The sequence below is a fragment of the Aethalodelphis obliquidens genome, unplaced genomic scaffold, assembly GCF_003676395.1.
Source record: "Aethalodelphis obliquidens isolate GAN/ISIS:26980383/991018 unplaced genomic scaffold, ASM367639v1 scaffold8, whole genome shotgun sequence".
NCBI classification, from domain to species: Eukaryota; Metazoa; Chordata; class Mammalia; order Artiodactyla; family Delphinidae; genus Aethalodelphis; species Aethalodelphis obliquidens.
Genome location: NW_020837952.1, coordinates 21,185,464 through 21,210,244, shown reverse-complemented (window position 1 = coordinate 21,210,244; position 24,781 = coordinate 21,185,464).

Sequence of the window (24,781 nt, the reverse complement as noted above, 5' to 3'; positions counted from 1 at the left end):
TGAGGTGAGAAGTGAAAAGTGAGGAAGTATAGACAGTAAAGACAGACTACTCTTTCAAAATTTATTTTTTATTAAGGGGAAGAGTGTGATGAGGCAGTGCCTGAAAAGGAACATGCTGTCTGAATGGACAGAAAGATGACAATCGAAAAAGGATTAGATAGATAGACAGATAGATAGATAGACAGATAGATAGGGATATATTTTACATTGAGGAAAACAAAGCATATTTGTATGTTGATAAAAAAAATCCGGAGAGAGAATATTTATGAAGGTGACAGAGGAAAGTCATAGGAATAAAGCAGTTTAGAAAGAGATAAGGCAGAGGTGGATGAATGTGGTTGTTGTAAACATTTAGAAAAGAGGCTGAGGACGTAGAGGAGTCTTGACAATCTATGTAACAATCATACTTGACAATCTGTTACTGACAGCGAAAAGTGAAAGAGTTTGGGATGATGGAGAAGAGTGCAAGACTGGATTAGATTAAATGATGTACAGAGCAGTTTGGAGATAAAAATCTGGCTAGCGATGGATGACCTGGGAGGCATAAACATGGTTGTTGACTCAAGAAAATAGGGAAAGGAAACAAAATGGTAGTAGTGCCAAATCTCTCAGATAGTACTTCTCAAACTGTGTGTGGTGAAAGACTATTTTCCCCCTGTGCATCACAGAAGAATATTTATTTATGTAAAAAAAAACTTTATGGGAAATGATTACATACTTGGATACTGTAGCAATATTTCTATAAATATTTACTCCAATTTCTGTATTTACTCCAATTTCTGTATTACTCCAATTCTGTATTTTCTGTGGACCAGTAAAAAAACAAACTGCTCACTGACAACAATTTGAAAAATACACTTTGACTAAGACTTCCTTAGGTTAGTGTGAGAAACCAGATAAAGCTATACTTTAGAGCAGTGTTTTGTTTTTTGTTTTTATTTGGTGAAACCAACAATAAAATCTAGGCAAACTACAAAATTTTTACTTAGTTAGAAACTTTATTTTTACTTGTAAATTATATACATGCACCACTGTGCTAATATATCACATAATAACATTTAAATAAAAGGAACAAGATATTCACTTAAAATGTACCTGTGAAGTCACTGAAGAAAAGATGAAAATTCATAATAGTACTTAAAATTAAGGCTATCAAAATGTAATGCAAAAACTGGCACCAATATAAAAGACTTGGATCTGAGTTAAGAAAAATTTTACTCAGGCTTCGTATTATGGCACACCCAAGCATCATTTAAGAAATACTATTTTGACTATGCTAATGCTAAGCTTCATAGCACTACTAATAAGCATCACCTGACTCATGTAGAGTCATGTAGATTCCAGAAGCTGAGTAATAATACTTCTTCAGCCCTGAATACTATTACACCTGCCATATTTCTGCATTTAGACAGAAATTTCATAACACAGAGAAGAACTGGGAAGGAAAAGTGGGACTATGAAGAAAAGCCAATGGCAATTGGGAGGAGTTGTGGGATGCTGATAAGAATTCAAGCTTTCTAGAAGTATTACCTTGAATAAAGCCAGAAGGATATGAGAAAACATAAAAAAATCCAGATATGGATGAACCGTACCGAACATTTGATGTATTTTCCCCCCGAATTATATTTATTCAGAATTACACAGAAAAAAATAATCGAGATAGAAAGAAGTATGGAATTGATTCAAAAATCTAAATTCTATTAAAAACAAGGAATTGTCTTGAATCTTTACATATCACCTTGTCTTCCATGACTGTGACTCCCATTTCTGTAGAACTAATAGGTCACTAAGAATTGCTACTATGTGCCCAAGGAACAGTGAAAAAGACCAATGCTCACTGCCTCCACTGTAGATTTCAAAGCCTAAGTCACGCTGAAAATAAGTAGGAAAGAAATTTTAAATTGGATCAGAGATCTATTTTCTTATATTAGCTTGTATAGGACTTTATTTAATAATTGCAGACTGAGATATTTGCTATTATATGCAAATGAGTGGAAAAGCTGTGGAAGAGATTTGAGATTTTATGCATGTGTGAAGAATGATCCTACCAAACAGATTTCAGAGGTCAGTGTTGCAAATTAATATTTATTTCTAAGGATTCCCAACTGAGTCCATCTCATCCTGGTTTATATATTAACAAATCACATATTGCCTTGTTTGAGAGTCTCTCTGAGACCGCTACCAATTAACCAAACTCATTTCCTGTTCTTTGGCACATGGATGGTCTCACTTCTCAGACTCATTCAGAGTTAGATGTATACATGTGACTGAGTTCCAACCAATAGCATAAAAGCAATAATGTGGCACATATATACAATGGAATATTACTCAGCCATAAAAACAAACGAAATTGAGTTATTTGTAGTGAGGTGGATGGACACAGAGTCTGTCATACAGAGTGAAGTAAGTCAGAAAGAGAAAAACAAATACCGTATGCTAACACATATATATGGAATCTAAGAAAAAAAAATGGTTCTGAAGAACCTAGGGGCAGGACAGGAGTAACGACACAGACGTAGAGAATGGACTTGAGGACATGGGGAGGGGGAAAAGGGTAAGCTGAGATGAAGTAACAGAGTGCCATTGACATATATACACTACCAAATGTAAAATAAATAGCTAGTGGGAAGCAGCCGCATAGCACAGGGAGATCAGCTGGGTGCTTTTGACCACCTAGAGGGGTGGGATAGGGAGGGTAGGAGGGAGACGCAAGTGGCGGGGGATGTGGGGATATATGTGTGTGTATGGCTGATTTGCTTTGTCGTGCAGCAGAAACTGGCGCGACAGTGTGAAGCAATTTTACTTCAACAAAGATGTAAAAAACAACAAAAAAGAAATTGTATACCTTCAACATGTGTAGCTTTTTTTTTTGGTATATTGATTATATCTCAATAAACCTGTTAAAAAAAAAAGAAAAGAAGAGAAAAATAACCTCTAAACATGACTCATTAACTACAAGTTAATGATACAAGTGGCCTCTACATTCTTAAAAATTAAAAAAATAATCTCTGAAAGACCTGTAGAGAAAACAGAAACGTCAGTTACATTTTCATTTCAATGTTCTTCTCAAACTTTGTCTCTTAGTATTTTGGGCAAGAAAAGAGCATTAAAGATTGGAAGAAACAAAATAAAAAAATAAAAATCATGAGCTAGACTTTTCTCGTGTAGAAAATGAGTAAGACAATTAACTCAATTTTTACCCAATTTGTATACAGCTATACATATCTTTACACAGACTATAAAATAACTTCAAATCTACCTTCTCATTTGAAGATTTCTATTCATGATTATAATTTGCAAGTGAGATAATAAATGTAAATAAATTTATAAAATATCAGAAATCATTTCACAGATATACTGTGGCTTTTTATTTTGCTATCATATAAGTATATTTTAACCTACATACTTTCAAAGAATGAAGGTGAGGGTTGTTTCAAGAAGCAGTATTATTATCATGGAATTAAAAGGAAATTTGTCAGTGGCTTCTAACAGAATCTAAACTCCCTACCTAACTTACAGATTCTTACATAATCAGGGCCATTTTTCTCTATTTTTCAATTTATAATGTTTCTTTATTGCTCACTACCCTCTAGCAAAACTAGTCTTCTCAAGGGGTCTAAATTATGCTGATTTTATTCCCACTTTAGGAGCTTGTATTAGTGTTTCTTTTATCTTTGATAGCTGACTCCTGGTCATTTAAACATTAGGCCTTCCCTAATCACCTGATCTAAAATAGCATCTAACAACTCTATCAAATCACCTTACAGTGATCTTTTGTAGAATACTCATCACCACCTGATATTTTCCTGTGTCCTCATTTATTTTTCCTTATTTATTGTCAACCTTCTCCTTCTAGGATTTACCTTCGTGAATGCGGGAACCTTGCCTTTGTTCTTCATCTCAACATATGTTTGTTAAATAATCATAGAGAACTTCCAAGCTGAACACTTCTATGGTACTGGGGACTAGAGTCTCAGAGGTGTACTCTTTGTACGAATACACAGCCAGTTTCTTGGATCTGAGTTCCATGACCTCTCTACTTTACCCTGCTAATCAGCACTAATTAACTCTTTTATTGGTTTTCTTGTCACAATGTTATGTTCAAACTTACAACAAGCAGTATAAACCTACTATATTTCTATAAAGTTGAGAAATATTCCCAGTATTCTAAGAAAAGAGCTGGCATTCTGCTGACCAAATAAAAAGGAATGCTGAGAAGTTGATCTGGGTCAATCATCCCCTCAAGTAACAGAAGCAAAAAGTGTATGTATAAAAGAAGTACTGTCAGCCAGAAGAATCCTAAAGGCACCTAAAATTCCAGATGGAGAAGTGACATTGGAAAGAGTTAGCAAAAGGCTTATTATTATGATTCCAAAGTGTTATTTCTAGTAGTTTTGACACAGGCATTAAAAACGTGAATGAAGAATGGTCACAGTTACTGACGGATATTTAAAGATAAGATAAAAGTCCATACCCAAAAATGACTGGCTAAAAAGGTTAAGGAAAACAGTCATCTCACGTAAGGAAGAACCAAAAGCATAGGTACTTACCCATTCACTTTGAGTGTGAAGGAAAAAAAAGGAAGGTTACCAATTGTTAAAGTATTTTAAGTCTGATAAGAGTATCAAACACTTTCATAACATTTAATAGTTTATAAAATCAAATTATTTTCATTCTCAGATTTAATAATCCTTTGTAAATAGTATTTTTAATTTCCCTTTTAAAGATGAAGGTAGTCACCTCAGCTCTGATATATAAAGAGTTTGGAGATGACCACTCCTGTCCTCCTTATAAGGAGAAAAAGCTGGACAAGAAAAAAAATTAATGACTTTTCTTGGACCCATCAGAGAGCTGATGTCACAGCACAAAGACCCACTATGAAATCTGGAAAGACAGGAACATCCAGAGAGCTATAAGACCCAAGATTTGCTTATCTGGAGCAGCATTGCTGGGCACTGTAAGCTGGGAGGAACAGTGGGCAATTACTTAATTAGTAATTTTGGCTGATTCTTGAAAGCTGGGTATAGAGGGTGTGCAACTGAACAAATCCTGGGGCAACAGTCGTAGCTGGGCCGCACACTTTCATTAGCTTTCCCTCCAGGAATGCCACCTGGTTCTCACAGCAGGATTCAAGGACAATCCTCCTTGTGGCCCTGGCAGTGGGAAGAAGAGTAGCCAATGCAAAAGCCTCCCACGTTCTTCTCCCTAATAAAGGCCATCTCTCCAGGGGAAGGATGCCACAAGTGGGCAATACTGGAAATTTACCCCAGTTAGGGTAAGGAAACTCCAATCCCACTCTAGCCTGCTACAGTCTTCCTGGCTCAACTAAGAGGAAAAAACCCATAGTCAATAAGGGAGAGAGATTGAAGTAAACAGATTAAGAATGCTGCAGCTAAGGGAGGGGTAATGGGAAGGGGATAAAAAGCTAGACTCCTGTAGAGGAGAAAAAACACTTGTGAAGGCTACATTCCTGAAATGCAGTCTCAAGAGATTGTGATTTAGTCAGAGAATTATAGAAGACTCCTCCTCCCCACACTTCACTGCCATATTAACAGCATTCCAGCATAGCAGTAGTAAACTATAGCTGCAAGATATAGGCCCTCTTAAGAAGCAGTATAAAGGAAAGCCCCAAAACAAAGAAAGGAGCCCAAAATAAGGCCACTAGAGGAATCTGAAGTCTCTGATACCTATAACTACAACAAACATTGGATGCATCCCAGCTCTTAGCCAGGTTAACATAAATCCTTACATTAAAGGTCTATTTACCAGTTCCTATTACCCAATACAACATTACAAAATATGTCAAAAGGCAAGAAACAACAAAGTCTGAAGAGAAAAAAGCAGACATCAGAACCAGATTCAGATATGGCATGGATATTATAATTATCAGACAGAGAACTTAAAATAATTAGTACGTTAAGGCTCTAATGGGCAAAGTAGACAACACATAAGACCGGATGGCTAATGTAAGGAGAAAGTTGGAAACTATAAGAAATAATCAAAAGGAAATTCTGTAAATCAAAAACATAGTATCAGAAATGAATAATGCTTTTGACAGGTTCATCGGTAGACTCAAGACAACTGAGGAAAGAATAAATGAGCTAGAAGATAGGTCAACCTTAACAACCTCATACAAAAGTAAGAAGCTCATTTTTAACTTCAGTTCCTCAGTATCCAAATTCTACTACCCGTTTTTACCTTTAATTATCTACTCTAGCATAGTTAGAATCATTACCTATCAAAAATAAACACAATGGGATATAATATTTAAAATAATAATTTACTTGAACATTTGGTAAGTGAATATAAAAATAAATCCATGGTTTTACCAGCATAGAGATTCTGATAAAATATCAGTTACAGAAATGCTAAGAAATCTAATTTGATTTGTATTTTCTCAGATTTACATTAGTACCAATTTTATTAACCAAGGAATCACCAAGACCAGGGTACATGGAAGACCCTGCATGAATGTCTATTTAACAAGTGAATGCAACTCTGTGCAAGAAGAAAAGAAAATATCAGAAGACATTATTTAGCTAATTATTTCTCTCATTTCAATTTCACTCAACAAATTATTACTTTATGCCTACTTTGAATCAGAGGTTCTGCTGTTTGTTGTTTTAACAAGAGTTATAGATTAATACAGATAAAAAGTCATGGTACCTTCCCTTGAATTGGTAACTGTCAAGTAAGAGAAGGTGGGTGGCTGGTGATGCTGTCTCTTAAAGGACATAATACGACAGGTTCTGAAAGGTGGGGAAAAAAAACCTCTGAAGACTAAAACCAACTATATCATTGCTGAAGCGACCTTGGTAGGAACAGGTGGCAATACAAAAGGTGAAATCTCCCCCTCCATATTCCAGCCTTTCTGTCTCCCATCAAAATCCTCTATTATTTTTGACCTTTGAAACACAACAAAACAAAAACACTTTCTCTTAACCAGATATAACTACCCTTGATATGAACAAAGATTTCAAAGTCCAAACACTCACTGTTTCCATCTCTGGGTGACATGTATGGCATCCATGTCTAAATGATGTTAACTGATCCCTAAAATAGTAACAGTTCTTTTTAATAAACTAAGGACTAAATTATAAAATTAAATACCAACAAAAATCTTTAAATAAATAATGAGAAAAAATGGGAAGAGGGAGAGGGATCAGGAAGAAGATGACGATGAAGACAAAGAAGAAGAAGACAGTAAATATATAAACATATAACAAGCAAAGGAAAAATATTCATAGCAGCTAAAGTTCTCATTTCTGTAACATGTCACAAAGTCATGGTTTATATTTACCTTTTCATTCTTCTAGTATTCATTTGCCCTCTCCAGAACTTCAGCTGGTCAGGGTCTTTACCTCATGGAGTAATTCATACCTTAATTACTGAATGTTTTGACTACTCAGTGGTTTTGACTTTTTATGCAGCTTTTAATATTTGATATAGAAGTAGTAAGAGGTGCCTAAGAGAATACCCTGCATTTCAAATCCTGTCTTTCCTTCTACCACATTCTGAGTGGTTAGGAGGAGATGCATGTTCAATTAGAAGGATTTTTTAATAAAACATTTTTGATTTTTGATTTTTGCATTCTTCTCTTGTTCTATAGTTACAAAGTCACGCTTAGGGAAAACAAAACAAAGTTGTTTTTTTTTAAACCAATTAATAGCAAATGATATGGAAGGAAAAATAATCAAGTAGAGATCCTTCCTCTATCTAATCAAACACAACTTCTTTTCTTATATTGATTGAAATGTTATTTGTTTACATAAACTGAGAACTTTTTGCACCTTTTCTACTTCTATTCCGGAACACTGAGCACAAAAGTGCTGACACAATCTTTTTATTTTTATTTTTCTTCCTTTTAAACATGCTTTTATGTGACAGGTCAAGACTATGGGTTATAGAACAAGATTCCAAAGAAATAAAAATATGAACTATATACAATTTCAGTGGCCTCTTGGGGCTTTTCAGAATTAAGGTCAACACAAAAATCCCACCTGTACTTATTACCTCCATCACCCGTTGTTAAGCCCACAATCTGCTTTTTTCTCTTCTTTCTGCCCCAGAGAGATTGCTATCACTGCACTTTCCATTCTCTCCCTCCTTATCACATTATGACTTCGAGGTCCAAAAAGGAGATGATTTACTCCCCTCAACATCCTAGAAAATCACAACAAGCTCTCCTGTTGGAGCCAGTCTCAGGGAACAAAGGCCCATCTTGTGTTCTGGTTATTCCTACACTATGCAACAATCAACTGACATAAATAAGAACAATAGCATCCCCAAAGAGTGACCATGTATACATGTGGGGAGAAAAAATGAAGTAAAACACACCCAAGGGCAGAAATTAACTCTATAAATTTTTGACCTCATATCTTCTAAATGCCTGGTAAGTGCCTTGTAAGACATATAGGTTCAACGAATAGTTGTTGATAAGAACTGAGTTGAAATACTGTTGGGTGAAGCCACTAAGTTAATTTTTTCTAAAAATCTACTTCCTTTATATGCAGCGGGGAAGTGGGAAGGGAAAGCTGAACAATAAAATCATGCAATTCTATGATCTGCATGGAATTTAAGTTAAATTCACAAAAAATTGTAGCTGGGTGTCAATTTACTCCATATTTTATATATCTGAAATGTCATATAAAAGGATTTATGAAAAATGTGTACCTTTTATCTATGGTTGAGTTTTCAAATTTCACATAAAAAGTATAGCCAGTGATATCAGCTTAGATTCATGATGAAGAAAACATTCAGGCATTCATAAACACTTTGATTTTTTTAATGCTAATTGATATTCATATATGGAGTGAGAATTCACACATTTCTCATAAAGCCTTTAGATGATAACAGCTTTGAGTTGATTGCCCTACGAATAAGGAAGTGTGAAAGGAGTTAAGAAAACACATCAACTACTTGCTTTTTATTCTTTCTTAAATAGCCTGAATGAAGACCCTCTTTCAAGAAATTTACTCTAATTAGTGGAAGAAAATGTACATATTACTGATGTATCAAGAGAGCCACTTCTTTTGTTTTTCTTAAGGGGACTTTTTGATAAAATTATGGATATGTACTCATGATATATCTATAGCACTACCAATTTTATGCCTGCCTAGCTAGGTGTTTTCTTTAATTTCCAGGTGTAAATATTGATCTGTCTGCTTATTGAACCTTCCATAAACATTCAATAAGGTGACTTTTTAAAAAAAGAGTCTTTTAAATTAAGTTTGTTCACAATTTTGAACAATAATCATTATTGCTTTTCACAAAACATTTCTAGTTCTCCTTCTAGGCCAATAGCAGAATTGCACTTTCCTGTTCCCATATAACTTTGGGCCAGTGTAATGGAGCAAAAGTGACTCGTGTCACTCCTGGGCAGGGGCTTTAAGAACCAATGCATGAATCTGTGATTCTATACTTTCCTTGTCCGAGATGCAGTCTCTTGTTGCCTGGATCCTTTTGTTAGTACAGCTGACCCTTGAACAACATGGGTTTGAACTGTGCAGGTCCACTTATACTTGGGTTTTTTCAATAGTAAATACTACAGTACTGCACAATCCATGGTTGGTTGAACTCATGGTGTGGAACCTGGAATACAAGGAACCACAGATATGGAGGGCTGACTATAAATTATACTTGGATTTTCAGCTGCAGAGAGGGTCGGTGCCCCTAACCCCCATGTTGTTCAAGGGTCAACTGTACAGAGAGTAGAACTTCCTGCCACCTGTTTTGGGAACATATAATTAACAGGAAATAAATCTTGATTGTATTAAGCCACAGAAATTCAGAGGTATATTTTTCCAAAGCATAAGTTTATCTTAACAGGCATACCTAAAAATCCTATTTTCTTGTTTTCTTTGGAAAATGTTGACATAAAATGTGTAGTTGACTTTTCTGTACCATATGCTTCAAGCTTTGGTTAAAGACTGGGTATAGGGATAAGAATGAAATGAAGGGACAGGAAGTTAGAATGAGATAAGAGAAGGGAAAGATATTGGGGACAATGTATATATAGATGTACTATATTTTCTAACAACTATGGTAAAGTTAGTAAGAGCTTATGCGATCTACTGTAATTCTGATGACTAAAAAATTCTGATATAATATTTAACCATCAATTCTAAACTCCATTCCTCCCCTTTCTTCTTCTATGACTGTTTCTACTGTGCATGCTTTTTGAACATTTTTAAATCTTTCCATCTTAGTGACAGTGATAGTTCAATCCAGAAACACTTTACTTTGTTATATACATCTCAGGCCTCCAAAAAAAATACAGTATTTATAAGGTTACTGGACATATAGAATGCAATGTCTTCTCAGGAGAAATGACTCATGCTAATTTGGATGTTTATACCAGCTTCCATTCTCCTGCAGGGAGAGATGGAGAGAATTTGCTAGATTATAAAAATATTAAAGCAATGCAAAGCAAAGTAATGAAGAATAAAATACATAACCATCTTTTGTTTTTTGTAAGCTTGAACCTGAACAAAATATGTCAGTAGAAAGGAGATGGGTTAAAAGCAGAATGCTTTCCAAACTTTCTCTTTCTTTCTTGACTTACTTCATTTCATCTATCAAATTCCTTAGCAGCTGAATAAGAATAGATTTTAGTTTTTAGTTGGAGGTTAATTTGGAATTTATGGTTTATAGCTGTGGAAAAAAATCAGGGAAAATTTTAAAAAACAGAATGAGGAGACTGATAAGGATTAAATAGCAAGTACTGCAGAATACCAAATATATAAAAATTGTAGAGGCTCCAACTACAATATGGATGACTTTCCAATTCATAAAATAAAATTTAAAGTGACATAAGTCACCATTATTAAATATATCATCAGTAACATGACTTAGCAGTGTATTTTGAGGTCTCTAGTTAACAATCTAGTTTCTGATGTCTAGAAACATTACCACCTTTAATGAGCAAGACTTCGACTATGATAAATGTAGTGACGACACCATACTTTAACAGGTGGTTTGGGATAGCAGCCCTGAGATGGAGAAGTAGTTTCTCTCTACTGCTCTTATTCATAGCCATTCTGATCGGCCTCTTTTTTTTCTCCTCAATGCAATCATCAAATAGATTATGTGTACTGCCATCCCAATTTTATTAGGTTCATGTTCTATGACTGAATTTGGGGTTCAAATTCTTTTATTGAAATCAGCAGCTTTATCATTTCATTTCATTCAAGAATAGAAAGACCATCATTTTACAGAGTTGGCAGCTTTTCTGCTTCAGAGATTCTGTAATTTAGTTGGCTACTCTAATAGGGTTATATTCCATGTATGCTGAATACACCCTTTATGCTTGTAGTACTCCTTAAAGAACTCACAGACAAAAATAAAGTAGTTTATTGCATAAGAGATGGCAATTGCATTGACCATTAACCTCAATAACTTGCAAAGACTATAGAAAAGTTTATAAAACACTTTGTAGTCAAGTTTAAACTGGTACAAGATGTTTGTTCACACCAAAGCACTGATATATAAAGGAAACTCTTACATTCTCTCTCCCAGTGAGCAGACCTATCATTTCAAACTTAAGTGTATTTTGTATGTGTATATAGGAAAGGAAAGAAATTTATCTAGGTTTATCTAAAGCATTTCGGCTTACACATCCACCTTCAGTGTATGTGGAAAATATTTATTCACAGAGCACAATATTGTATCAGATTTTCAGAGTTCTAATTAAGATGCAGATATATTTTACACAAATAGTAAATTGCCTCTGTTAAGTTTTAAAGCAACTATATTAAAAATGCACAGATACATGCATTCTTTATGTAACTGGAAAATCAAGTAATTATTCCTAAATAAATATATCATTTATACTTGTAAGAAACCATTTAAACTACAATTTTCTTTAGATTACTAATGTCCATTTAATTTCTACAAGCAAAAGCATGTATTATGTTCCAATTGCTTTACAAGAAAAATTAAAGTTATAAGTTTTTAAAGTTACACTATTTTCTGAGTATAGTACCTATTGATACTAACTTAGCATTTACTTTTAGAGCTATGTTAAAATAGCTTCAATACAAAACTTAAATAAGACTTTAAACATTAATAAAATAAACCATTAGCAAAAGTAGATTTAATAGGAAATTAGTAGTTTGCAAATGGAGACGTGTTAGCCAAAAGAAAATGAAAATCACATACTTTCAAATATGCATTATATAGCATCACTATTTTTTAATTTATAAATCAGGTTATGCTCCAATAAATAGAAAATGGATAACCTGAAAGATTTCGCAACAGCATTTTGATTCTCTTATGTTTAGAAGTCATAGAATCATTCATATAATAGAAACTTTGTACTATTCTTTAGAAGAAAAATTTGAATTTGGTAATAAGAAAGATATAAAGGTACAGAAAGGAGGATAAGTAAATAAATAAATTTCTTACATATTATCCTAATGTCTAATTGTCAAATCTCAACTATCTCAAAAATCTGAATAAAATGTGACTTATAGTAAAGAGGGAGCAAGAAACCAAAATGAAAACGTAATGTTATAGCTGCCTTTAGGACATTTTAAAAAGAGCCTTGATTTTTAAAGGCTGCTCTAAAGAAAAAAGCCTTGGTTTTTAAAGGCTGCTTTGTGAATAAAGGAAAAGACTTTGAAACCAAGAAAGGTTTTAAGTTGGAATTTTGAACTCAGCATAAAGTTAATTTGCTCAAAGATCTCTCTATTATAGATGAATGAGTGTACCATAAGATCCACTCAACTGGCAAGAAGGAGATGACAAGAGAAAAAATACTGTCTGTTCAAGCCTTACCAGTACATGGGAAAAAAGAAACTTCTTATGAGATATAATCCTCCTTTACATGACTTTTAAGATTTAATGTATACTCTCAGGATTGTAGAAAGAACTCCTGAGCAAAAGAAATAATTCAATGTATCTTTGTATCCACTGAAAGGTAAGCTCCATGATGATCAGATTTTTTGATGTTGTGGTTATTGATATTTATTGATATATCCCCACAATATAAAACATTCTATGCCACATGGCAGGTGCTCAATAAATATTTGATGAATAAATGAATGAATTTAGTCCTAAGTTAGGAAGACAGAGACTAGAAAACTCGATGTATTTTTAGAAGAACACAATCTCAAAAAACCTCTTCTGATTCTCAGAGGAAGCATCAACAAATCTGTTTAAGTCCAAATTATTTTTTAAAAAATGAAAATAAAGGTAATTTGCCAGTATTCAGGATTAAAATTTTAAAATATCTGATAATAGTTATTAGATAATAACAAAATATGCATGGTTGAATGTTTAAAGTTATGAAAGATGGATTCAAAATGTAAGAAAGAAATATATAAAAGAAAATTAGAAATATACCTTCTTATGCACTCACCCATGACACTGACCATAATTTTGTGATTCTTAAAATAATACCTGTTTATTCCACAAGATATTTCTCCATTTTGTACATTTTGTATACTACTTGACACACAGTGAGTGCACAGAAAGAGTTAATAGATAAGTTAATGAAAAGAATCACTCAAAAACACAATGAAGCTGAAGTGTATCATAAATAACTGAAATTACTGTAGACAAATGAAGTCTACAGTTTGTTCTGTTCTGGCCCATCAAGTATAGACCGTCTTTAAATGTTTTTGTAGTCTATTTCGTATGGAGATTTTGTGAATCCTCAGTAAGTTTTTCCTAAAATTGCAAAGGAAATCCAGAAGATTGAACTTTTTATGTGCAAAATTAATCATAATATTCAATGAAGCACTGCATGTTATACTTGTGCTCATTGATATATTATTCTTGAGGTCAACCTTGGCAGGACGAGTTTTGGTATCTCAGTTTGCCATTCTTAATTTTTCAAAGGGTAGACTAAAGAAAAGGTTAAATTAGGAAGAGTAACTGTGATGACAGTTTTATTTATTAAGGGAAAAGAAAATATTTGTATATAGAGCAGATGGATAAATATTTTACAATGTAATGAAAACATGCATGTTCATAATATTTATTCCAAGTTATCAAAATTGTGTGATATGTGTCTGTGTATAACCTTAGAATAAAACTGTGACATGGGTCATATATTTTAAAGATTATTTATCAAAATCATTTAATTAATAAAATATTTTAAAACATCTATTTAAAAATACCTCCTACTTGTGATAGAACTGTTCTCTACCTTAACTGTGGTGATGGTAGTCATATGCATCTACACATGTGCTAAAACTGCATAGAATTAAATACACCTATTGCATGTAAACTGGTGAAATCTGAGGTAAGGTCAATTTCCTGGTTTTGGTACAATAATCATACAAAACATTACCACTGAGTGAAGTTATAAGATCTCTCTGTATTATTTCTTACAACTGCATATGAATCTATAATTATCTCAAAATTTAAAAGTTAAAAAAATTAAAACATTCTCCACCCACCAGCCACTATAAATTCCTTGAGGGCATGGACTCTGTCTTTTTCACCATTGTATCCTAACATCTAACAAAGTACCTTGTAGTTTGTAGCCAATAAATAAATAAATAGCTGTTTAATAAATACATGAATTCCTGTGAAATAAGCATATGTGAAGGGGGAAGCTTCAATACTGGGAAATGTAATCATATAGCATACTTCATTCTCTACAAATGACCAATGTATATTCAACGTTCATATTATTTAGTTCTGCTTTTTGAAATTATTAGGATTAGAACTAGATATAAAATAAAAGCTCTAGTTTAGAGACAAAAATATTTCTCTCTTTTTTTGGGGGGGGGGGATGGTACGCGGGCCTCTCACTGTTGTGGCCTCTCCCGTTGCGGAGCACAGGCTCCGGACGTGCAGGCTCAGCGGCCATGGCTCACGGGCCCAGCCGCTCCGCGGCATGTGGGATCTTCCCAGACCGGGGCACGAACCCATGTCCCCTGCATCGGCAGGCGGACTCTCAACCACTGTGCCACCAGGGAAGCCCTCTCTCTCATTTTTAAATTAATATTTCTTTTCTTTAAAAACATGTAATAAAAAGAGAAAACATTTTATGTACCCCTAAAATTCTTAGGTGGGAGATATATATAAAACAAGTTAAATATATTTTATATATTATAAAAATTTTATATATTAATTTATAAATATATTTATATTTATAAGCCTAACATGGATATGGCTTCCTCAAGGAAACCGTCTTCTGATGGTTAAATTATTTATAATTTAATTTATATTTAATTTCATATACATTATTGGTTTTATATATAACCAATTACATATATATATATATCTCCAATAAACACAAGACTCCAATGCTTTTTTACAACTTTAAATATAAACTGTCACATTTTGCTAGAGTAGAGCTCGTATTTTACTGGTGGTAGAATGTATTCATAAAAACTCCAAACTCCATGTACATCAAAATGCAAAGCCCTTAGCTATCTTTCTGTTATTTTTTATCAATTATTATTTTATCTGTTATTATCACTATTAAATTTTATCATATAAAATGTTCCCTTAAGGTTTTTACACTAATTGGCTTTCTATAACAGCAGAATAATTTTGCTGTTTTATATACTATTTAAGATATTAATAAGTGATAACATCAGCCATCAGATTTCTGAACTTCAATATCAAAAATGAGATCATGTCCCCTGGTATGAATCTTTTCTTCTGTAAACTTTTTATCTTTTTAAAACAAAGATTATCCAAATTTGTCCAATGTTCCAATTTCATGTAAATATCAAAATGCTATTACATTTCTAGGAATCATTTTTCAAAGTTTTATTTTCTTTTAAGGTCCTTCATATTTAAAAGTTGTATAATCTCTACACAGAAGTAAAACCATAAAGAAAAATATAAAACTATTTACCAGAACCCCGTTTATTTATCATACCCCCACTGTAAGCATTCTTATATCATGCTGATCTATTCATTTCTAATAATTTTTTCTGCTAACCTAAAGATGACATATATTTGTTCCTTTTTATGCATTGATGTTGCCTAATTTAAAAAGTAGTTAATAATCCAAGAATATAGATGTTAGATAAGAATTACAACATATCCATAATAAATTTCTGTGCTATTATTTAAAATGAACATTAACAGGCTCTTGAAAAATATAATTTTGTATATGTTTGACAAAGTGACTAAGAAGAACACGATACCAAATGTGTTCTAAATTCTCTGTAGCATTAAAACGAGGAGGGATATTCTATGTAGTGGGCTAAGGGCAGAGAACATTTGGCAATTTCACCCACAGAAAAAATATATATACAATATTTATATACTTTATATTTGCATATTTAATACCTGTTTGCATATTAATGTTTGCACATACGTGTATAGTTATTTAAATATGTTTATACATTTAAATATGGGTATATAATACATAGAGAGTGAGAATTAACTTTTTACAATCACATTATCAGACTGCAAAAAATTTTTAAGTTAATTTTTAATTTACTAAAATTTCAAAAAATTTTAATCAGAATCAGTGTCCTATTATTAGAATAGACATTTAAAATATGAAGTCAATATAAAGTCATATTGCTACAAATACTGTTGGCATTCGGTGGAACAGTTTTAGTAAATTTCACATATTTAACTCAAGTAAGGGCATTAATATTTTCTTCAAGCACCAAGCTATGTCACACATAAACACATTTATACAGACAAATAAAAGCTGCCACTCATTGAGAATGGGCATTATAACTATTTCAATAAGGTTATATATGTGTTCTGGCTTGCTTACTTGATAAACACCCTTATTAAAATGGAGGCAATACAAAGAAGATGAATCTTTGATTATGGCTTGTGTCTAATGGAAGACAAATTATGTTTAAGTTGTGAAACAGTATCTACTCTGGTTATAATTTAAAAACTTTAAAAAATTACTTAAAGAAGACCAAAGTGAAAGAAAACAATTTGTTTGATAAGGCTGACAGCTGTATCACTTTGATAAACACTGAAAAAGAGAAATCACAACACAGGCAACTCTGTTTTTGCCTTGATACTCCAAGTGGAGAAATTCATTTTGTGTCAATAGGAACCACAGAAACCTTACTCAGTTTCTCTGCCAATATGGCAATTTGTATAACATTACCCACAATGCCTCACATTGTGATTTTTGCCTTGAAAGCAGATTTAACTGAGCCTTGTTGAGCTCCATTAATGTGTCCGTTTAAACTGAATAAACCTAATTATCTCACACGAAAGTTATGCCACCTCTGGTGCGGCAAAGCTAATGCAATTAAAGTCAGCCAGATGTATTAACTGAGTATTGTAAACACGCAGGCTATCTGGTAAAGAACAGTTCATTATACATTAGTACTGGACAGTTTGTAACATATCTACACCAACTACAATATACCTTTCTAATGCAACATTATCCTTGGTATAAAATCCATAAACTCCAGAATGAGAGGGCCACCATATGTCTTAGGAGTAAATATCTAGGTGGATTTAAGATGCTCTATCTCATACATTTTGGTTCTCTACTTTGAAAACCAAATTTTCTGAAGTATTCATAAAATATGGATTTTAACTCTTCATATTCTTTAAAACAATTAAATCAAAAGAAACTGATCTCTCATTTCTGTTCTACATGTAAGGAGCTTAGAAGCTATGACTCTACCCTAACAAGTAAAAAGTTAAACTGATGGGAAAATCAAAAATTTTTCTAGGATCTCTAAGAGAGGGAAGGACACAGGACAACTGCTGCCCCAAGGTTTGAGAGGTAGACATATAAGGAGTGAGCTTACAGAAGCAGAGACTCACAATGGGAAATCACTGAAGGAAGAAGTGCCAGGATAGGAAAACCTGAACAGTAATCAATGAATTATTGGAGGCTCAATACGGATAAATCTGACAGTTAAATACTCCAGAGACACCCAGTCATAGAGGGACCCCCACAATTTTGTGAGACTTAACTCAAGGAAGTCAACCATGTTCTCCAAGTAAATTATCTGAGAAAAATCCCCTCCTGCCTGGGTAGAATGAGGAAAAAAGAATCATTTTGAAATATACCATTTCACTCTATTCTTCTAACAAGAGATGTCTTCAGGAGGAACTAGCTAACCAGAGTTTAACCTGCTGGTGTCTTATCAGAGCCAAATACACCTGGAAGAAGAGGTATATTCAACTCCAGCTCACTCTAACCATCATGCCCCACCTAAGGGAGGAGAAAAAAAAAAGGGAAACACTTGTGAAGTTCACCATCCAGACATGCAGGCTTAACTAAAAGACTGAGACCTAATCATAGGACTATAGAACACTTCCTCTCTCCCAACATCTCACAACCACATTACTAAAGATCTATTTGCACTTCCTTTTACTTGGCAGATCATGTCCAGTTATCAAGAAAAAATAACATGGTATGCCAAAAAACACAATTTGAAGAGACAGAGAAAACGTCAGAACCAGACATGACAGGGATGTTGGAATTAGACTGGGAATTTAAAACAACTATGATTAATATACTAAGAGCTCTAAACAACAGAGTAAACAACATGCAATAAGAGATGGACAACGTAAGCAGAGAGATGAATATCCTAGGACAGAACCAAAAATAAATGCTAGATATCACAAATACTTTTATAAAAATGAAGAATGTCTTTAATGCAGTTTATTAATAGACTGGACACAGTGGAGGAAAGAAATTCTGTGCTTAAAGATATGTCAATTGAAACCTCCAAAACTGAAAAACAAAGTGAAAAGAGAATAAAAAAAAATAAAAAACTAAAAAGACTCCAGGATATCAAGGACTGTGTGACGACTATAAAAGATATGCACACCATGAGAGTACAAGGAGATAAAAAAGACAAAGAACAGAAGAAATATTTAAAATATAGGAATAATTTTTCCCCAAATTGATGTCAGACAATAAACCACAAGTCCAGGAATCTAAAAGGACACTAAACAGAATAATTGCCAAAAAGCTAAATTTGGGCATATCATTCTCAAACTACAGAAAATTGCAGGTCAAGAAAAAATACTAAAAAAACAGAGGAGAAAATACACTATATAGAGGAATAAAGATAAGATTGCAGCTGCCTTTTACTCAGAAATCAAGCCATCAGGAAGAGACTGAAGTGAAATATTTAAAGTGTTGAGAGAAAAAAGAAAACAAAAACCTAGAATTCTATATCCTGCAAAAGTAAAGGAGAAATAAAGGACAAATTTGAACTTAACAACACCATCAATCGACTGTATATAACTGACATCCATAGACTACTTCATCCCATAACAGGAGAATTCACAATCTTATTAAGCTTAAATGGAACATTCACCAAGACAGACCACATTCTGAGCTATAAAACACTGTTTTAGCAAATTTAAAAGAATAGAAGTAATATAATGTCTGTTCTCAGATCACAACGGAATTAAACTAGAAATCAATAACAGAAAGATAATTTGAATATTCCAAAATACATGGAGATTAAACAACACACTTTCAAATAACGCACAAGTCAAAGAAAAAAACTCAAGATAAATTTTTAAATATTTTGAACTAAATAAAAATGAAAGTGAAATTTGTAAAAACATGTTGGATGTAGTGAAAGAAGGGCTTAGAGGGAAAATTGTAGCACTGAATGAAAATATTAGAAAAGAAGATAGATCTAAAGTCAATATACCTAAGTTCTTACCTTAAGAAACTAGATAAAGAAGAGTAAGTTAAATGAAAAATAAAGCAGAAGAAAAGAAATAATAAGACTTAGAGGGTTTCCCTGGTGGCGCAGTGGTTAAGAATCTGCCTGCCAATGAAGGGGACATGGGTTCGAGCCCAGGTCCAGGAAGATCCCATGTGCCGTGGAGCAACTAAGCCTGTGCTCCACAGCTACTGAGCCCGTGCACCTAGAACCCGTGCTCCGCAACAAGAGAAGCCACCGCAATGAGAAGCCCATATACCGCAACAAAGAGTAGCCCCCGCTTGCCTCAACTAGAGAAAGACTGAGTGCAGCAATGAAGACCCAATGCAGCCAAAATTAAATTAATTAAATACATAAATTAAAAAAAGAGCAGAAATCAATGAAACTGAAAACAGGAAATCAACAGAGAATATGAACAAAACCAGAAGCTGTTTTCTTGAAAATATTAATAATATCAATAAGCCTCCATCCAAGCTAAATAAGAAAAAGAGAAAATAGAAACTACTAATATCAGAAATGAGAGTGAGGCATCACTACATATCCCATGGACATTAAAAGGATAAAAAAGAAATACTATGAACAGCTGTATGCCCACAAATTTGATAACCTAGATGAAACAGACAAATTCCTTGAAAGACACAGTTGCCAAAGTCACCCAAGAAAAAATAAGCTGTCTGAATAGGCCTGTATCAATTAAAGAAATTTAATAAAAAATTAATAACCTTCCAAAACAAAAAGTACCAGTCCCAGATAGTTTCACAGTAAATATTATTTCTAATGTAGAAGAAAACCAAGATGACCTTAGGTATAGTGATAACTTTTTAGACGTAACACCAATGGCATGACCCATGAAAGAAATAATTGATAAGCTGCACTTCATTAAAATTAAAAGCGGCTGCTCTGTAAAAGGCAATGTCAAGAGAATGAGATGACTGGGAAAAATTAGTTCTAAAAGGCACACCTAATAAAATATTGTTATCCAAAATATACAAAGAAATCTTGAAACTGAAAAATAATAAACTGATAAAATAGAGAAAAGCAAATTTAAATAGCAATGCCTATCTATTCAACCTTTAGCTATTGTCAGATTTAATACATCTGACAATATAAAATGTTTGCACAGATGTGGGAAAGTTATTAGGCACTCTATCCTTCAAACAGTACTTGGGGGAAAAGTATGATGTATTTTACTTAGGGACAGTTTAGCAATATATAATTCTACCAAAAATGTACCTATCTCATAATAAAGCAACTTGACATTTAGGAATTTACAAAGAAACATTTGGATCAGGGCTTTGAAGTATATTATTGAGCATTGTTTGAAAGAGTAAAAGTGAGTAACAACCTAAAATGTCCCTCAGTAGGTGAAGTGGTCAATAAAGTACAGTATACATGTACTATGGAATGTTAAAAGAAATGAAATAGATGTATCAACATGGTTACATCTCCAAAACATAATGTGGAATGAAAAAAAAAACAAAACCAGAATAAATCAGACAATGTGTCCATACATTACTGAAAAACAATATTAAGTATAAACATAACTTAATAGGTTCAAGGCTGGAAGAATTCAGCACAAACTCATGACTGAGTTTGCTTCTATAAAAAGTATCAGCACGTGTGTGAGAGGCTAGGGAACCTCTGATTATATGAGCAAATGCATGAGCAAATGCAGTACTCTACTTGTCAAAGAGAACTTGGTTTTCAGGCATAAGGAAGATACCATGCACATATTTTTTGGTTCATTTTTTAGAATAGACTATTCATAAGAAAATTACAAGAATGGATGTTAAACTATTAACAGATGTTAATAGTAGATGGGGGAAATTCATGATTATAATCTATTTTATTTTTCATATACCTTGTTTTTTCATTTATATATATTCTGAACTAGATGTATATAAATTTAATTATAAAAATTCTGAAGATTTGCATTTTTAATACTTAAAGACCTACCAAAGATTTTGAAAAAGAAAAATTTTAATGTAACATACTTATCTAATAACTGGAAGTACTATTTCGGAAGGAAATTGGAGTGCAGAGTAAATGGAAATGTCCCTCTTTACTGCACATACCTCTGTATTTTTTTTAACATGAGAGTGGATTGATATATAATATGTATAATTAAAAATGCAATAAAACTATAATAAAGAAGAAAAACCACTTAAATTATAGCAAAAATGTACAACAAGGACAGAAATATCTAGCGCTTCCAGAAATGAGGATAAGGCTGCTTGACATAATTTTATACCTATTTGCTGTGGGAAAGCCCTATTTCTGGCAATGTGAACTTTAAAAAAGATAAGGTGATCAATTGTATGGCTAACAATGCCTAATAAGCTAAAACCAAATCTAATTGCTTATGAGTACATCTTTTCTTTGTTAAAAAAATTGAGTTGAAAATAATCTTGCAAGAATCCTCATAAAGAGGACTATTTGTTTTGTACCAAGCCTAGAAATCTGCATTTAAGAAACATCTTACCTGATATTTGAAGGTCATTGATTTTGAAGAACTGAAAGTGAATGAATGGTATAACTTTCACAAAATCCTATGTGAATGGTAACGATGTTGTAAGCTCTACTAATCAGATGCCCTCTCAAGATAAAATATATGTCAATAAATCAATAATAGGTACTACATATGATCAATGGTTCTATCTACAGATTTCAAGATAAATGGATATACCTTGTGAAAAATAAGTTAATTTATAAATGAAATATAGTTGTATCATGTCTACATAAAATAATTTTGTCTTAGAAATGATAATATTGATATAAAGTCTTTCATGCAGACAATAATTACATATCAAGTCCATCTGGTTATTCAATCTACTGTTAATGTGAATAAAAACTACTACTTACAAATAAAGATTACTTATATTCTACAGCAAAATTAGTTTCAAGTCATGACAAGTGGTAACTTTTAAAGGTTTGTTTCAGTGTGGAATGTGAAAGCATAGCCATGAACTTTTCATAGTCTATTTCATTATTTTGATATTTTATATTTTGAATGGGCCTGGTACTCATGCATGGTTTTGTACCTTGATGCTTTCTTTTTTTGGAAAATATCGATATACTAAGTTACGCAGGCATTCCAATGATTGAGGCATTTCTTATCAAACACTATTAGTTATTTTCCTTGAAATGATAGGCTCTCATTATTCACTTTAGAGAAAATGTCTACCAAATACCCTATCTGAATAACCACAGTGTGTCTGTTGATCTCTCTTTCTACTAAAATGGTGTTCCATGCATAAAGCAGATAGTCAGCCTGTAACTCAAAAAACTGTGTAATTTTCATCAAGACAAACATGGTAATGTGGTATGTTGCAGATCTGCTTTCTGCACATTTCCTATTTTTTACACAGAATATTAAATGCATATACAATGGATGAATTTTAATAAAATTATATTTTTAATACTTCATCAAGGACATTTTAAAGGCAGGTTTTTTTTCAAATTGCAATTATATAGCAGTAAAAAATAGGACTAAGTACTAGTACCACTATGTTGATTCCCACTAGAGCCAGCATTTTTACTCACTATTGCTTTTGTACCATTAGTGCAAATGTCAACCCAGAGAAAGAGGTAATTAACATCTTAGTATTACTATGAGAATAGTTTTGATTTCATGAACCTCCTGTAAGTGTCTCAGAGAACCCAAATATCCTGAGAGTTTCCTCATTTTAACTATTTTGGGTAGTCTTAGCTTTCTTTTCATTTGTATGTTATAAATTTCATAAAATAACTATGAATTTTTGTGAAAATTTATATTAAAATAAGTTATGCCCCTAGAAAAGTATAAACAGATGCATAACAGGAAAAGAGATTTGAAAATGCACATGTGAGTAGGCATCATGTTTGCACAGGATGTGTCACTGGCTATAGAGAAGTAGTCTGACTTTTAAAATAAAACACTTTGTGTAGTGTATGTGGATGAGGGGTGTGAGAGAAGCATCTTCTTTGGATTTTTTAAAGTAACTTCTCTATACATCTTTTATGAAACCCACTTATGTTGATTGCTGTGTAATTTACATGCAAAAAGGAAATGATTCATAGTCTTCATGACTGCTTGCATTCATTTTTTTTTTAAATCTTAATTGTCAGCAGAATTGGGTATCTCTGCAGCTGGCTCTTAGTTCTGTGATGGTAGACACTGCAACCTAAAATGAAACCATGGCTTTGAGATCAGACAATCATGGAGACAAATCTAACTATTGACTAATCTCTCTCTCTTGCTCTCCTCTTCTTCCCCATTTCCCTCCCTTCCTTTTTTATCCCTTCCTTCTTCCCTTGTTTCTTTTTTCTTTTTTTTTAAATAAGTATCGACCTCATTATGTGATAAGACTTATGCCAGGAACCAAATATAGGGACAAATAAGAACATTCTCCACGACCTCAAGGACTTCAATTTAGCAGGAAAATCAGATAGGGGAATATTCAACATGTCAGGAGATAAATAAGATTAACTCTTCTTATAAAATGTCTGAGAAAGCGTCAAAAGAAGAGGAGAATTTGAGCTCAATTTGACCCATCAAAGGAGGTTATCTCCTTGAGATACATGACAGGATTTCATAAATATTCTTTTCTTAATTATTACTTTTCTTCTCTAAGTAACATATTATCCTGGGAGATTTTCCATATTTCTTTCATGAGAATCAGGTTTCAAATTAAATCTAAGAAAATCATGTTTCAGAAATTTAATTCAGCATACATTCCTGTGTCTATGTTTTTAGGTAATGATGGTGATACAAAGACTAATAACATATGTGCCGTACAATCTAAAAACTTACAGTTTCTCATGTAAAAAAAAAAAGGGGAAACATGCAAATAACTCCATTAGCTGGCAGACTGGAATAAATTCTATTACAAAATTATAAACAGTGCTATGTAAACACAGGAAAGGAAAAACTAATTCCAAATGAAGGATCATAGAAAGTTTTCCAGAAATGATGATCAGTTTAGTTCTTGATATATTGGTCATACTTTGGTGAGTAAATATGTGGGGACAAAAACTTATCAGGCCCTGAGTGCATGTTGAATAAAGATATAGAGATAAGTGTAAACCAAATATATTCTTAGATACTTGACAGTAGGGCAAAGAACAAGAGGAAAAATGAATCCAGTTTTGGGAAGTCTGGCACTTATAGAACCAGGAAATGGGATCCTTAAGAAAAAACAAAA